Source organism: Pongo abelii, chromosome X (genome assembly GCF_028885655.2).
Source record: "Pongo abelii isolate AG06213 chromosome X, NHGRI_mPonAbe1-v2.0_pri, whole genome shotgun sequence".
Taxonomy (NCBI): domain Eukaryota; kingdom Metazoa; phylum Chordata; class Mammalia; order Primates; family Hominidae; genus Pongo; species Pongo abelii.
The window spans coordinates 120,473,616-120,490,871 of record NC_072008.2 but is presented as its reverse complement, the minus strand read 5'-3'; the positions used below and the strand labels follow the sequence as shown (position 1 = coordinate 120,490,871).

Sequence of the window (17,256 nt, the reverse complement as noted above, 5' to 3'; positions counted from 1 at the left end):
TGGAACTTAAAATAAAATAAAATGGCATAACATCCTTTCTCGATAATATTTTTCATTATCATCTGTTGGGAAATATAGTCATACTTCTCTGCTCTTGAGAGCAATTTGAATTTTAATGAGGAAAAAAGTAAAATGTTGAAAGCAAGTGTTGAAAGAAAATTAACTTATCCCTTGTTGATTTTATATGGATGACCACTTGAATCTAGCCAAGTTTGGAAAGACATAGATTTTTTTTTTTTACTTTGAAAACTAATCAAATCATAAAAGAAAACCCTCACTATGAGAGCTAGTCAGAAAACCATGTTCAGTATTTCACAGAACTGTTTCTCCACTTTTAAATGAGAATATACTAATCAATGTCACCATACCAGAAGAGCTTCTAACAGAGTACAGGGGTAACTGATTTCATGTTCTAAAATATAAGGACTATGCAAAAGCAGAAAACAGTTTTATCTTAAGAGAAAATATATGCACCTATTCGTGAATTTTACATGTCAACAGAGTCTAGTGGCATCTGCTAAAGCAGAAAATCTAGCAGAAAATCTACTACCAATAAACACTTTATTCAAGTTTAAGAAACAAGGAGAAGCAGGAGGATGGCTTGAGACAAGGAGTTTGAGGTTATAGTGAGCTGCGATTGTGCTACCACACTTCAGCCTGGGTGACAGAGCAAGACACTGATGAAAGCAAGCAAGCAAGCAAGCAAGCAACAAGCAAGAAAGAAAGGAAAGAAAGAAGGAAGGAAGGAAGGAAGGAAGGAAGGAAGGGAAGAAAGAAAGGAAGGAAGGAAGGAAGGAAGGAAGGAAGAAAGAAAGAAAGAAAGAAAGAAAGAAAGAAAGAAAGAAAGAAAGAAAGAAAGAAAGAAAGAAAGAAAGAAAAAGAAAGAAAGAAAAGGAAAGAAAGAGAAGGAAAGAAAGAGAGAAAGAAAGAAAAGGAAAGAAAGAGAAGGAAAGAGAGAGAAAGAAAGAAAGAAAAGGGAGGGAAAGAAAGAAAGAGGGAGGGAGCGGGAGGGAAAGAATGAAGGAAGGAAGGACAGGAAGGAAGGAAAAGAAAGAAAGAAAGAGAATGAAACAAGGAGAAACAGTGCAATAAAATAGATGTTGTATCACAAATCCATAAGACAGAAAGGTCCTGCTTTTGAAATAAGGTCAAGAAATCTCTATTCCCCAGACTGTAAGCTACTTGAATGCACAGAATCTGCTTTTGTCTTCATTACACTTAGCATAGTGCCCTGTATTTAGTAAGTCTTCAAAAGATGTTTGTGCCATTGCATTGAATGAGAAATTCAAAATGAATGTCAATAATTTTAAAAATATGTCCAATTTGAACATATGGAACCAAAAAAGAGCCCGCATCACCAACTCAATCCTAAGCCAAAAGAACAAAGCTGGAGGCATCACGCCACCTGACTTCAAACTATACTACAAGGCTACAGTAACCAAAACAGCATGGTACTGGTACCAAAACAGAGATATAAATCAATGGAACAGATCAGAGTCCTCAGAAATAACACTGCATATCTACAACTATCTGATCTTTGACAAACCTGAGAAAAACAAGAAATGGGGAAAGGATTCCCTATTTAATAAATGGTGCTGGGAAAACTGGCTAGCCATATGTAGAAAGCTGAAACTGGATCCCTTCCTTACACCTTATACAAAAATTAATTCAAGATGGATTAAAGACTTAAATGTTAGACCTAAAACCATAAAAACCCTAGAAGAAAACCTAGGCATTACCATTCAGGACATAGGCATGGGCAAGGTCTTCATGTCTAAAGCACCAAAAGGAATGGCAACAAAAGCCAAAATCGACAAATGGGATCTAATTAAACTAAAGAGCTTCTGCACAGCAAAAGAAACTACCATCAGAGTGAACAGGCAATCTACAAAATGGGAGAAAATTTTTGCAACCTACTCATCTGACAAAGGGCTAATATCCGGAATCTACAATGTACTCCAACAAATTTACAAGAAAAAAACAAACAACCCCATCAAAAAGTGGGTGAAAGATATCAACAGACACTTCTCAAAAGAAGACATTTATGCAGCCAAAAAACACATGAAAAAATGCTCCTCATCACTGGCCATCAGAGAAATGCAAATCAAAACCACAATGAGATACCATCTCACACCAGTTAGAATGGCAATCATTAAAAAGTCAGGAAACAACAGGTGCTGGAGAGGATGTGGAGAAATAGGAACACTTTTACACTGTTGATGGGACTGTAAACTAGTTCAACCCTTGTGGAAGTCAGTGTGGTGATTCCTCAGGGATCTAGAACTAGAAATACCATTTGACCCAGCCATCCCATTACTGGGTATATACCCAAAGGACTATAAATCATGCTGCTATAAAGACACATGCACACGTATGTTTATTGTGGCATTATTCACAATAGCAAAGACTTGGAACCAACCCAAATGTCCAACAATAATAGACTGGATTAAGAAAATGTGGCACATATACACCATGGAATACTATGCAGCCATAAAAAATGATGAGTTCATGTCCTTTGTAGGGACATGGATGAAATTGGAAATCATCATTCTCAGTAAACTATCGCAAGAACAAAAAACCAAACACCGCATATTCTCACTCATAGGTGGGAATTGAACAATGAGAACACATGGACACAGGAAGGGGAACATCACACTCTGGGGACTGTTGTGGGGTGGGGAGAGGTAGGAGGGATAGCATTAGGAGATATACCTAATGCTAAATGATGAGTTAATGGGTGCAGCACACCAGCATGGCACATGTATACATATGTAACTAACCTGCACATTGTGCACATGTACCCTAAAACTTAAAGTATAATAATAAAATAAAATAAAAAGAGAAATCCCAAAAAAATAAATAAATAAATAAATAAAAATATGCCCAATTTGTTACCAAAAGAGCCAACCATTAAACATTTACTGTCAAGCTTCATTGTGGCATGTCATAGCTTGAAAACACTCTGTAACACACACCTTCTGTGTACTATGAGATTTGAGTCTTATAAGATCAAAATGTGGATAAATCTCTACCTGCAGTGTGGCAAATGATAAGATGTGATTGGCAAAGTCTTTAATGTTCAACTTCCCAATGGCCCATCCGTGTACTTTATTCTAACTAGCATTCCGTGTCATATAAGAAGCCTCCCTTGATTATTTCTAATCAATAATCACTCTTAATGATATCTGTGTTTCATTGTTTTCATTTAAAGTGAGTGTAAAATACATTTAAGCAGAGATGTAGAGACTGACAAAATCCAATTCTACTTTTTATGGTTCGAGGATTCGTTATCATCAGTCAATTGAAGAAAATACTACCTCCAGCACTAGAGTGCTAAAATGATTATCATTAAAGATAAATAGATTATGAATGGAAAATACCTTTCATATATTAAGTATTATATAAATATTTGTTGAACAAAAAATGTATGAAAATTTATATTTCAATAATGATTATATTTACTTTGTAATTACTATTATTTCACTATTATAGTATAGCACAATTTCTTCAAATGTCAATTTTGAAAGTCATAAAGCTCTACAAAGCAATCTTATTTCCTGGCTTAACCTTAACCTGTAATATACTTCAAACTCAAGGACAGAAAGATTGTAAAATACAGTGAAAATATATTAATCTTCTTACATCTATTCATACTTTTACAAAAATTTTCCAGGCAGCATTACACAAGGTTAAATACAAAGTTAAAAATCAAGAATCTCAGTCCCTTTACCACTGTTTATTTTTGCCACTGGAGTATATATTTTACCACTGCAACATTATAATCTGTGAACAACGCATGGTTTAAACATTATGTTGTGTTGTTTAGAAGAAATGGCCTGAGAAAAGTAGCTTGCATTTCAAAATCTTTAAATTTCAAAACATTACCACTGTGTTCTACCTTGAGGCGTTTAAAATTTCACAGTCCCGCTGATCTGAGAGTCCTCAATGCATTGATTTCAACCAGCAGGTCCATCTTCTATCCCAACGAAATTAATCATAGTAACAGTTGCCACTATGGCCTCCTCCCTGTATTTTCCAAGCATGGAGGAGGACAAGTGAGCACCTGCCTCCTAGATTTTAGATTGAAAATATCACCCGAACACACCAGGATTCTTTATACTATGGCAGAGTATAATCTTCTGAAAAAGGCTAAGAGTCTCCTAATGAGCGCATCCATACACTGATCATGATATTTTCCTTTAAAAACCAAGTTCCTCCAAGAATTTGTAAATGGAATTTAGCAGTATTTACAACTTACTCATCAATAAATGGCATTTGAAATATTTATTTCACATTGTTTTGTCACACAGTTTAAAAATTTGATCAAAATATTTATAGAACTACTTTTTGTAATAGGAGAAACCCTTTATTTTTCTTTTAATAATAAAAATAATGTGCCAAGTAAAATATTCATTTATGAAACTGCTCAAGCAAAAGTAAAACCAGAAATATTCGAGATCATTAAGGTTATTCATTCTTCTTGTAGAATATTACTGAAACAGTAGGCTAAGAAGGTATTACATAATGGTCAAAAACATATGACAAATTATCACTTTAAGAAGGTTTAAAGTTGTACAAGGATTCCATTTACAACATATTTGATCTATATGCTTGCTAACCTAAAGATCTTGGTTATATAGCATCTCATGCCTCTGCATTTCAAAGATGGACAGTGACAGACATTGTTAAATTCCTGTTTGAGGGTATTAAAAATGACAGACTTTGTTTCTAAATTATGAATTTCTACATTATATTGAACTCTCAGGCTATTTTGTTGCTCGCTCTCAATTTGTGTTTACTACATTGTTTGGGGCATGAGTAGGTTTTCACTAGCTTATCTGAGAGGAAACTCCCTGTTTCTCAAATTCTTTAAGTAGGTTTGTTTGGAAAAATCAGTGAAGCATTCTGTTTAACCTGAGTCATTTCTTTCTACATTAAGCAAAGTTACCTATAGCTCTGTTACAGAGCCCAGTCAGTTACCCTGAACCACAATGGATGCAGATCTATTGTCTTATTATTTCTGTCCCTGAAAAGTTTCATAGCTCATCAGGGAAAAAAGACATACCCACCACCTTGTAGGTCTCAATTAAGCTTCCTTTCTTTTAGTGTTTACACTCACTCTCCCTTAGCGAATTTTGCTTTTTTTTCAATTGCAAAAAACGAAGCCTTCCCATTGCCTGTTTAAAACCCAGTTTGCCTTGCTCACTGTCATGGCTTTTCAGGTTTTCTAAGACTGGTTACTCACTCTGCACGTCAGTGTGAGTTTGCATTTTAATTTTCCTTCCTGCACCCGATCCTTTACACTGATTCTGTAAGGTGTCAACAATCTCTGAAAGTTCCAGGATGAGGCATAGAATTTGGATCATGCTCTTATTTTGCCACAGTGGTAATTAAACACTAACACATACCGACACACATACACGATGAGTAGAGGTTTAAGCTGTGTTTGCTTCTAGACCCTGAAATAATTGAGCTCATTTTCAAAATAAATCTACTTTCAAATTTGGTCTTTATTTTACACATACACTTAGTCAGAGATGTCTGCAGCTTAATATTTCAGCACATTGTCAAGCAATTCCATATGCTTTTTTCTTTTCCTCTTCTACTTCTCCCTGTTTAGTCAGAAGTTTTCAAAGTTTTGAGTGCTTTATAGATTGAGGGTGTAGAATATTCTAATATGACTGGCAGAATAAAACAAAGACTGATTTATATTTCTCATGCAGTATATTTGAAAAGACAGATTCCCAACCATTTGCTTACAACTCTATTTCCAGCTCCTATCGGTTAGTTTTCAGTTGTTCATATCTCTGATTTAACACTTTTAATAGTGCCTCTGTATATTAACAGATTTAAACCTACAGGATTATGTATTTCTGAAAAAAAAATACACTTAAAAAATGTCAACAGGTCTATGTGGAAAGCTAGTAGAAATTTCTTAACACTTAAAAGTCACTTATTTTTTAAAAAATTAGTAAACGGTACTGACTATGAATATTTTCCTGAAAGGACTTCAGTTTCCCTGCCAATGCCTAACCACACCAAAGGTGAGAGGAAACCCCTGGTAACAACGTTTACAAGGTGTTCTGTGTGTAAAAGTGCAATCTGGAGAAAATAAATACCCTCACAATTATTTGCTTTCCTTGTAGCACTGATTTATGATCAAACATTTATTATAACTCCTATTTTTTCTTACTTTTAGTTTTCATTCAACTTGTCTTGATAAAGTCTTGAGTTCTCTCCATTTAATTCCCTACTGCTAGCTTCATGACCATGAATATCAATGTGAAAAGCATACATTAGTCAGAGGTAGACTTCACCTGGATTTAACTATATCCTGTACAGGCACACACAATATCTGTCTCTGATTTCTGACAAGTGACAAAGATAAAAGAATGAGCTATCAACTTAAACATGATCTGCATTTGATCTTGTATTTTGCATCTACTATATATTAAGAAGGCTCCAGATTTAATTATGGATAAACACATAGCTACATTTATCATGCCACAATTTTCAAGTACAGAATGAATATTTGACAAGTAAAAATAATTTTCACTTGCTCATCAGATTCCTTTTAGGCTAGATCTATCCTCAACTTATCCAGTTAGCAGAAGGGAGCATCAGTGTGTATTATCAAAAGTGATGTATAATCCATACTGATATTTTAGGGTTACTTTTCCAACTCCCTTCAAAATAGGAAAACCTGCACTGGGAAGTGGGCCTGTAGCCTTGAATCAGCTGGATTCACAGAAGACACCTCAGCTTCTTTGAGTTGCTAGAGTTCCTTGCTGTTCAGTGCCATAACTCCACTCCAGGGAGCATGATCTTTCCTGTTAGGTGATTAGCACTGGGAATAAGGGCAAGATTCTTTAGATCAGGGAGGTAGGGCAAATGGGAAACTAGTTTCATTTGCAAGAAGGGACAAAAAAAAAAAAAAAAAAACCATTGCATAGCATTCATGCTTCCCAGCTGAGTTGGCTGCAGCCTCAGTTACCTGTTAACATAACAGCTATATTCACAGGCTGAAAATACACAAAGCCAGCTTTTCCTGGCAGAGTCACTTATCACTCTAGGGTTGCATTACCATCACAGGGAATGAAAACATGGTTCTAATCCAATTAGGAAACAAAGGGTACTTGCAAGAAAAAAGTTTCAATTAAATTTAATGCAACAAATATTTGTTGGTTTGGGAACATTTACCTGCAAGAAATGTTCTTTGACAGAGAAGCACCTGATTCTAAACTGGCTACAACTGTATCATTGGAGGTACTGGTGACAAAAGTGATTACCATAAAAATTAAAGCAGGAAAGGAACTTGAAAAATCATTTACATAGTCCTTAGTGGAGTGCCTTGCACAAAGTAATCTCATCATAAAAAAACTGATGAATGGATGAATCCAGTTCAATCCCTCATTTTACAAATCAAGAAACTAAAGTCAAAAGGAAGAAGTAATTTACTCAATGATACAAAGTTAGCCAGTGGAAGAGGAGGACAAGAGACCAGAATTTTTGAGTCCTTACCTATTATTCTTATTAACATACTCTTCTTTATATTCAATCATTTCCACTGTTGATTGATCAGCTGTAGACCATATTCGTCTTCATCCCCATAATTATGTGACTTCATGCCCACAATGTCTTTTAGTATAGCAACTCCATTAAACTAGCCTTAACCATTCTAATCCATATCCTTATATCTCTTCTCTGAATTTTTACAGTGTTTACTGGCTATACCAAAATTGAAGCTTTTAATAAAAAACACATTTGGCGAGAATTTTATGTATATATCTTGCATCATTAATAAGTTTTGTATGCTTCTTCAGGTAAGGGACAATTGTTTATAGTTCTTTATATATATCAGCATGTAACACGCAAGTTTACCTGGGTGCATCAGAATGAGTATATAATTTAGCATCCAGATTGGACACTTTTGAGAGTTAAAAATTATATTTAATACATGTGCAATAAGCATAAACTGTGACTGTCCTAGAAAAAGTAGAATATATAGTCACCCTAATAGTTGTTGATTTGTTCAACATTTGTTAAATTAGAATCGATCATTGCTGATTGTACAGTTGTCCAACTATGGGATATTGTTTCAATTTACAGATTCACTGAATGAAATTATTTCTAAAGCAGTAATCACTGAAAAATAATGGTAAGTTGCAGAATTCTATTTAGTTACTGATTTTTTTTTTTTAAGATAGGGTCTCACTCTATCACTCAGGCTGGAATGCAGTGATGTGATCTCGGCTCACTGCAACCTCTACCTCATCGGGCTCAAGGGATCCTTCCACCTCAGCCTCCCTAGTAGTTGGGACAACAGGAATGTGCCACCGTGCCCTTCTAATTTTTTGTAGTTTTGGTAGAGACAAGGTTTTGCCATATTGCCCAGGCTGGTCTCAAACTCCTGAGCTCAAGTGATCCGCCCACCTCAGCCTCCTGAAGTGCTGGGATTACAGGTATAAGCCACCATGGCTGGCCACAATTTACAGACCACACTGAATGAAATAATTTCTAAAGTAATAATCACCGAAAAATCATGATAAGTTGCAGAATTCTATTTACTGAATTCTTATATGTGAGTATAATTTGTTTAAAAGTTATTAATATTTCTGCAAATTTTCACTTATTGCCTTGTTTTTTAAAGCTGTAAGGACAAAGTTAAATGAAAAATATTTGTTGCTCCAGTTTTAATCATTTTAATATTAAAAACATGGTGGAGAGTAAAAAAATTAGCCTTGTTTCTAATTCCTTCCTGATGGTAAAATATGGAGTATGATGGCTTTCTACATGGGGTGAGGGGGGCATGCTGTTAGAACGTATAGATAAGAAGGCCCACATTTGTAATTTAAAAGTAGATTTAAATTTAAACACTCTAAGAGTATGAAGACACACATCAAGATTTTTAAAATTTCTATTGAGATAAGTAATGGAGGAAGTAGTAAGGGAAACAAGTACCTTCTATTATAGATTCATACACAACTAATAAATTTATAGAACTAATGACTAATAGCTAAAATTTTATAGCATTTACCTACCATCTTACTCTCTCTCTCTCTCTCTCTATATATATATATATATATACACATGCATATATATTTAATGTACTTTTTTACTACCTCTCCAAAATGTGAGATCACTAGGTGTTTAAAACAATAGTTTTGTCTGCTTAGAATACATACATGCACACACACACACATATATGTGTATATATATAGAGAGAGAATGATGCCTTTGAACATATTAATAAAATACATCTTTACATTGATTTCTGTCAAGAAATAATCAAATAAATTTTGATACAATTTTCATGATATCAAAAGAATATATATTTTTATGTTCAGATATTTAACAAATGTTCAGACATCCCAGACAGAATAGTCCATAGATTCAATTTATTAATATTGCTAAATTAGAGGTTTAATGATAAAAATACCCAGCAGCAGAATGAATTTGAAGCATTTGAACAATGGCAGTTACACCATCTGCTCCAGACAGAAATTTGCTATCTTGACAGTAACAAAGAACAAATAGGCAGTGGAGATACATCAAGCTGGCAAGAGGGTAAATGCAACAAGGAAAGAAGCATTTTTTAGACAAATTGCTTTTCCTGTTGAATACTACATTCTATCCTAAATAATACTTCATTCAACTACAGGCAGATGTTTGTGTCAAAGAGAATTCATAGTCTTTATCACAAAAAATGTTTTATATTATTAGAAAATCTAAATAATCCTAATTTTCCATCCTCAAGTTTCCAAATAAAATTAAAGTACACTAGCAGGAAAAAGAAGCAAAAATAATTACAAGGGAAACAAAATAGCATGCTTCCTTTAGGAAAAATGCTGAGAAAAAGACATTATGTTGACAGATTCTGACCTACCCACATGGACCTCCAAGATGAGTCCCAAGACTATATTATTTGAAGAAATTAAGTTTTAAAAATCGATTTAAAAGACTTCCTTCTCACATCTTATTATCAGTGGGATATTTGTGCTTATGGGTAAGGGATGAAGATATATTGAGATAGCATTCATTCTGTGTTAAAATAATAAAGAGAAAATAATAAAACTATCATTACAGACATTCATTTGCAAGGTTATTAGGTCACGTGAGCACCCTACCTTGACATGTTTCTAAGGAAGAAGGTATTTATTTTTATTTCAAAAGGAGGCCAGTCTCTGGAACATCAAGACAAGAAGGTTTATATAAAGGCACGGGCCAATCTTCTACTCCCATTCCATATCACCCACATACTTGATATTCACATTCCTTTTATTCTTAGTTCAATAGCATTGATAAAGATTATAGTTGAAAGAATTATAATGTTTAAAATATATGCCAAACTATGGCATAGAGAAGTCATTATATTAATCCTTGCCAATTGTCAGGAAAGATGTGTCATCTTTTTTACAGGGTTTTACATATCAATCAATAAGTACTTATTGAGCTATATATTTTTAACTGATACATTTTGTCTCAATTGTCTGAAAATAGTAAGATTGTAAATGAAATGCAGATTGTGTACATTCTTTTGCTACCTGATCTGATCTGATTTATGATCAGAACATAAATATGACCTTGGGTTAATGAGGGCCATGTCCTTTTTGTGGGAGTCCCCCCTAAATACATTTCCTAGGAAGGCAAGTTTACCATCCATAATTTTAACACAAGAATAGTATGAGGTGAGGTCTTCCTTCAAAATAATTATTTTTTACTTACCTTATCCTGGATTCAAACTAATCTTTTCTAAATTTTAAATGAGTTTTCATCCTGTATTTTATCACGTAAAACAGTACCTTGTTTTGTACGGTGCTAAAACTATGACATTCAATCTTCTAAAGCTCGCCTCCAGTTTTGGTTACAAAAATCGATGGCTGACTTCATAGATAACTTACATTAATTTATCCAGCAATAGTTATTTATTTAGCTTCTACTTTATGAAAGGCACTGGGATAGGTGCTGCAGTAAGTACTAAGATTTATGAGAAGATAGACCTTTCAAACGGTTTACCAATTAGCTAATAAGCTAACAAGGTGAATGAACAGAATAAATGAGAAATTGATCATCGTCAAATTATGTGGTAGAGAGAGATTAGTGGGGACTTGAGTATTTGAAGGTGTCATGATGGAAAAAAAGGGGGCCAGGAATGAGCCTTCAATGTAGTTCTAACTTATAAGAAAGAACTGGAAAGGGAATTCTATCAACACTAGGTCTAAGCTGACTGTTCATATACGGAGAATGAAGAGGCTGGGGAAGCCTAGCTTGTCAGGAAGCTAGTAGAAATGTGGGGCAAATACATGGGTGCCGTCATCTGCAAGATAATTATAATCTCATTTTCATCACATCAAAAGGAGAAAACCACTTATCTCTCTGTCTTACTAACACTTAATGAGCAAATTGCCCAGAAATTTAAATGGATTTATCTTGTCATGTAATCACCATGACAATCGTAGATCATTCCAGTAGTGTCAACCTTATTTTATGGACTAGGACACTGAGTCTAAGAGGGCTTAATGTAAATTGCTAAAATCTTCACAGCTAGTAATGATTATGATAATGTAATAGTGAGGATAATATTTACTGAGTATCTTCTATTAACCTGGTACAGACATAGTCACTTTTTTTTTTTTTTTTTTTGAGATGGAGTCTCGCTCTGTCACCAGGCTGGAGCAGTGGTGTGATCTCAGCTCACTGCAACCTCCGCCTCCCAGGTTCAAGGGATTCTCTGGCCTCAGCCTCCCGAGTAGCTGGGACTACAGGTGTGTGCCACCATGCCCAGCTGACTTTTTTTGTATTTTTAGTAGAGACGGGTTTCACCATGTTGGCCAGGATGGTCTTGATCTCTTGACTTTGTGATCTGCCTGCCTCAGCCTCTCAAAGTGCTGGGATTACAGGAGTGAGCCACCGCGCCCGGCCAGACATAGTCACGCTTTTCTAGTAATAGCAGTTACTGAGCTGCCTGGATCTGTCTCGCCACTCTCTCACTTTTTTTAGGCAGGTCATAGGACCCAGGAGATATGTACCCAGCTGCATGCAGGAGTAGCCCACGGTGTGACTCTCCCAGCTTTGAGAGGGATTTGCTTTTGCACCGCTTGATGCCCAGTTGGTCAAGGTGGAGCCCAATGGGTCACTCGGCAGTGCTGTAGACAGCAGAGCTGGGGTTGGGGCCCCATGCTCTATACAGAAGAACAAGCTTAAAGGAGGGAGTGGATAGGTTACCAGAAACATCTCAGAACCCATTGCTTCATTCACTCAACATGGTGACTGCAAACGTAGGTCAACTTCCAGTGAAGAAAATGTGAGTTTAGAAAAAGGCAGATCTGGGCTCAGAATCCCAGCACTGTCACTGACTAGCTGTGGGACTTTGGTAAACTCACTCAAGTTCTTGTAGCCTCTGTTTTCACATATATTAAATGGAATCAATAATAACTACTTCATTGACTGCTGTGAGAATTGGAAGAAATAACTTGCAAAGAGTGTAGTCCACTACCTGACATTAGTTGTTACACATTTAATAATTAATAGCTATTGTCATAACTAAAAATCGCCCCACTCACCAATATCAACTCTCTTTTTTTTTTTCAAATTACCATTTATGTGGGATCTGGTAAAAAATTTTGGAATTTTTTTAGTTAATAATTCTACAATTTTCTATTCTTCTTATAATTTCCCCTTACTAAAGAAAAGTTGCTTTAGATCCAACTATTTTACATTGACATATATGTTGAATGACTATTTTAAATTGCCTAATATTTCCTGACAACAAATTTGTAGATCACTATCCTTAAATTGTTTGAAGGACAATGACACATCTTTCCTGTGCCTCTGGAAGGAACTCACATTCTCTCAAATGTACAAAACAGAAAACTATCCATTTGATATACCTCTATTTTTTTCTTTTGGTTATGACTGAAAATCTGCCACCTCAAGCAGCCATTGGCAAATAATCATTACCTTTTTCTTCAGTTTTTGCTTCATTAAGTCAGCAAATATTCACAGATAAAATTTTATGAACCAAGCACTACTCTAATTAACAGTGTTCCAACCAAAACAAGTGCCTTTCTCTATACCCCCTTGACTTTTGTCCTAGCCGGGTATGCTGCCTTACCAAATGATGCTGCTTAGGTGCTCAGCCATCCTTGAATTCTAGGAATAATCTGGCCTCTAGTGCACAGAACTGCATTAATTATAACCCTTGGTGTATGAATCACCATTGTCAGGTCTCCACATATGGCTCTATAGATATAATTAATTAATTAAATATTAAAACAAAACATCATATACAGATTGTGAATGTTCGATTTTAAGAGAGAATGCCAACTTTTTCCAAGTAATTTTACAAATTTATATTTCTGCTAGCAATGTGTAAGAGATCCAGTTGGTTCACGTTCCCACAAATTCTTGGTTCTTACAATAGGTATAAAATGTTCCATTACTTTCTTGCCTGTCCTCCCTGTATGGGGAAGTTTCATGTCCAAAGTTGAGGTTTGGAACTTTTCTCAGACATTTGAAGTAGAATGGAATCAAATACCAGAAACTTCTCAGCAAAATGAGAACTACAAATGATATCCTAGTGCCTTCTTGGCTAACAGCTTTTAAAAAATGAAGAGGAGGAAAACAATTTAAAAGTAAGCATTACCCACTTTAGGAGTCGGGGAAGAAAGCATACTCCAGATATTAAAGGGCACAGGCTTTTCTGTGACTCATAAACGGGCATATTTTCTCCCCTAAAATTCTAGAATAATAGCAAATTGAAGGGAAAGATACAAATTAACCCATGTTTCTGTTTTTCCAATGGAGACCTGTTTCCAAACTGTTGGGTAACCAGAGTGTAGATACTGTCTTAAATGCACAGATCATTTCACAGATATAAATATAAAAAGATGGAAAAATAACATGTGACTAGTTCTTTATTAATTGTGGGTTTTAATAGTTTACATTGGGCCATTCACCTATGAAGGTGTGGTTCCATCTAATTCATCATTCCGAAAAATACATGTTCATTATTCGACAGTTTTGAAAAGCAGTTGTAGTACCCAAAATAATTGTTTTATATGTAAGTATGATATCAACAGCCTTAATCCTAAATTCTTATATTGCTCTCAGTGTGCGTACACGTCAAAATGCATCTTTGTAGTACAGATAATCCACCTACAGAAATTCTGCCAAAGTTTTTACTTTATTGGTGGCTGTTATTCTATCACTACCTTTGGTGATGTGCTACTGTTCTAATTATGCCTAACCATGTTCCAATAAAATTATGTACTTGCCAACTACTAGTTGCAACAAATACTGGTCAATGTGTTTTGTTTATTTGGAGGACTGAAATTTAAGAGGAGCATTTCTAAACAAATAAGAGTTCCTTAATATAAGGATATTGGCCAGGCGCGGTGGCTCACGCTGGTAATCCCAGCACTTTGGGAGGCTGAGGTGGGCGGATCACCTGAGGTCAGGAGTTCGAGACCAGCCTGGCCAACATGGCAAAACCCTGTCTCTACTAAAAATACAAAAAAAAAAAAAATTAGCCTGGCATGGTGGTGCACGCCTGTAGTCCCAGCTACTCGGGAGCCTGAGGCACAAGAATCGCTTGAACCTGGGCGGCAGAAGTTTCAGCGAGCCAAGATCGTGCCACTGCACTCCAGCCTGGGCGACAGAGTGAGACTCCATCTCAATTAAAAGATAGATAGATAGATATCAAGATAAAAGAGTTCTGCCTTTGTTAGACATAAAATACATACTATTTAAATACTGCTTTTTAAAAAGAGAGCAAATTCACATTATTTAAATATTTTCATCAAATTCTACATACACCAAGCATTAGAGAAACATTTCTGCTGAAAAGCTAACTACTAGCCACATGCAATCTTGATATTATAGGTCATGTCTAATTGATTCAGACTAGTGAACTAAAATTGTTTCAGGATCCACTAGGCATTCCAGTTTTGGTCTTCATTCTTCAAGGCTGTGAGGATGAGCTACTGGGCATTGCACTCTTTAGAAAGCAGATTTATAAGCTTTACTTTCCGATCCTATGATCTAATGATAAGGTACTCTATCATGGTCAATGCAGATTTTTTTCTCAAGACAACTATTCAACAGAAAAACAAAGTGTCTCTCTTTTGCTTGCTTTTACTATATCCTTGTCAAAAAATTATTTGATCAAGCAGCAAATATTTATGGAGCATCTACCATGTGCAAGGGCCTGCATGGGGCATAAAAAGGAGACTGTGCAATGATATGAAAGAGATAATGACAGAAAATGGTCATACAATTCACCCCAGTTGATAAGAGCACTTCCTTAAGGATCTTCTGCTGAAATGCAGGCTTCATCAATTCCTCACCTCTTTGTACATGTATAAACCTTACTGCTTAGAGGATACTATTCTTTTTCTTTATTTTATGTTAATTAATCTTATCTCACCAATAAGATTTTAAGTGAAGGTCAGATATCTTGGCCAATACTTTTCTGCAACCCCGGTAATTCCTGGCATAGTGCTGATCACATAATAGTTCTCCATCGTTACCTTAGTTAATTAATCTAATATTTAAGAATATATTTTCCAGATAACTTAGTCCACTCATTCTTTATTATAACCCTCATAGGCACAAGTAGAAGAAGGGGAAAAAGATGAAATTCATTGTATCAACATCAACTACTACTTCTGGACTCTTCTATCAGTTTACAGTTTACAGCAAATTGTGTGAAAACATATGAATAATTTAGGGCAATGAACAACATCCTTTCCTTGTGACAGGAGTATTTTGATATGTTAATTGCAGTGTTTTGCCTTTTAAAAAATAGGTTACATCTTTTTTGGTTCCAATGCCCACTTAATGCATTACCTATTAATATGAAGAGTCAAAAAAAATCTTGGATTTATATATTTTTCCCAAAAAATAAACTTAGAACGTTATGTTCTGTAGGCCATGATATCATAACATTTAATGAAGTCAGAGACACTGAATCTGTATTCTGCCAACTACTACTACTCAAATTGCCTCTGACCTTCCACTTAAGGCTTTAAAGAGCCTTGCTATCCTTCTCTCGCTCTAATTCAGTGAACATCTCTTCTCACAGCTATAACTCTGCCATAAGGAATCTCAATCAGTGAATTATGGAACACGAATACAAATTATTTTTAAATGACAGAATTCAATGAATTCAGTAGAAACTGGAAACAAATCATATGAATTCCTTCTATTTCATTTGCTTTAGTGCCCCCTTTGGGAATATAAATCAATTCTCTAAACCCATGAATATTGAGAAGGGATGAACTCAAGTCAACTTTTCCTAAAAGGTTGTCTAAATAGTAGATATAACATTAAATAGATTATCAGTTTTTAAAAGTTGTGAGTTGGAAAAGCTTTCACCACATTGGAGTCTTAAGCTCCTGAAAACATGGCATAACTCTGTAGCCACCTGGTGGCAATGGATGTTTGTTACAGGTGTAATAATTAGCACAAAGCATCAAAATTATGAGACAAAGATGAGAGCTCCAGTTCCATATTTCTTTTTTTTTTTTTTTTGTGACAGGGTCTCGCTCTGTTGCCCAGGCTAGAGTACAGTGGCCCAATCACAACCCACTGCAGCCTCAACCTCCTGGGCTCAAGCAATCCTCCCACTTCAGCCACCTGAGTAGCTGGGACTACAGACGTGTCACCCATGCCTGGCTAATTTTTTATTATTTTTATTTTTATTTTTTTTGCAGAGATGGGGTTTTGCCATGTTGCCTAGGCTGCCCAGTCCCGTATTTCTAAGCACTTAACAGGAGTTTCTCTTTAGAAGAGCTACCGTAAATATCGGCACCAAATCGGCATCTGCCTCTTACCATCTCCTTGGTTATCCATTTTTGGTTCTAATGCACACTTAATGCATTGCCTATTGATATGAAGAATCAAAAATAATGGTCTTGGATTTACATAACATTCCCCCAAAATAAACTTAGAACGTTACATTCTCTGGTTCATGATATCATAACATTTAATAAAGGTAGAGCTGCTGGAAGTTGCTGTCACTTACCTATTCCAGCTGATCTCCTATCACTGAGTATAACCACTGAGTATAACTGAGTAAAGCCACAGACCATCAGCCCTGCCTCATTCAACACTCATTGGTTTCCAAGTTTTTCATGAAATTCCCCTACACCAACACACACTTTGAGATACTCTTTCTCTTTCCCCCTCCAAATTCTAAATTCTATTCTGTCTTCAATGTTGAGCTCAAAAGCCACTTCTCACTTTCTGTCTTAA

General features: G+C 35.5%; 1 protein-coding gene and 1 non-coding gene across 4 annotated transcripts in view; both read right to left on the bottom strand.

The window, feature by feature from the left end:
* The window catches only part of HTR2C (5-hydroxytryptamine receptor 2C), a 312,069-nt gene that overhangs the window by 253,261 nt on the left and 41,552 nt on the right, over positions 1 to 17,256 (bottom strand). The window lies entirely within an intron of this gene.
* On the bottom strand, positions 12,022 to 12,149 carry LOC112131172 (small nucleolar RNA SNORA35). Its single transcript, XR_002913309.1, has one exon. It is a non-coding gene; the product is annotated as a small nucleolar RNA SNORA35 (small nucleolar RNA).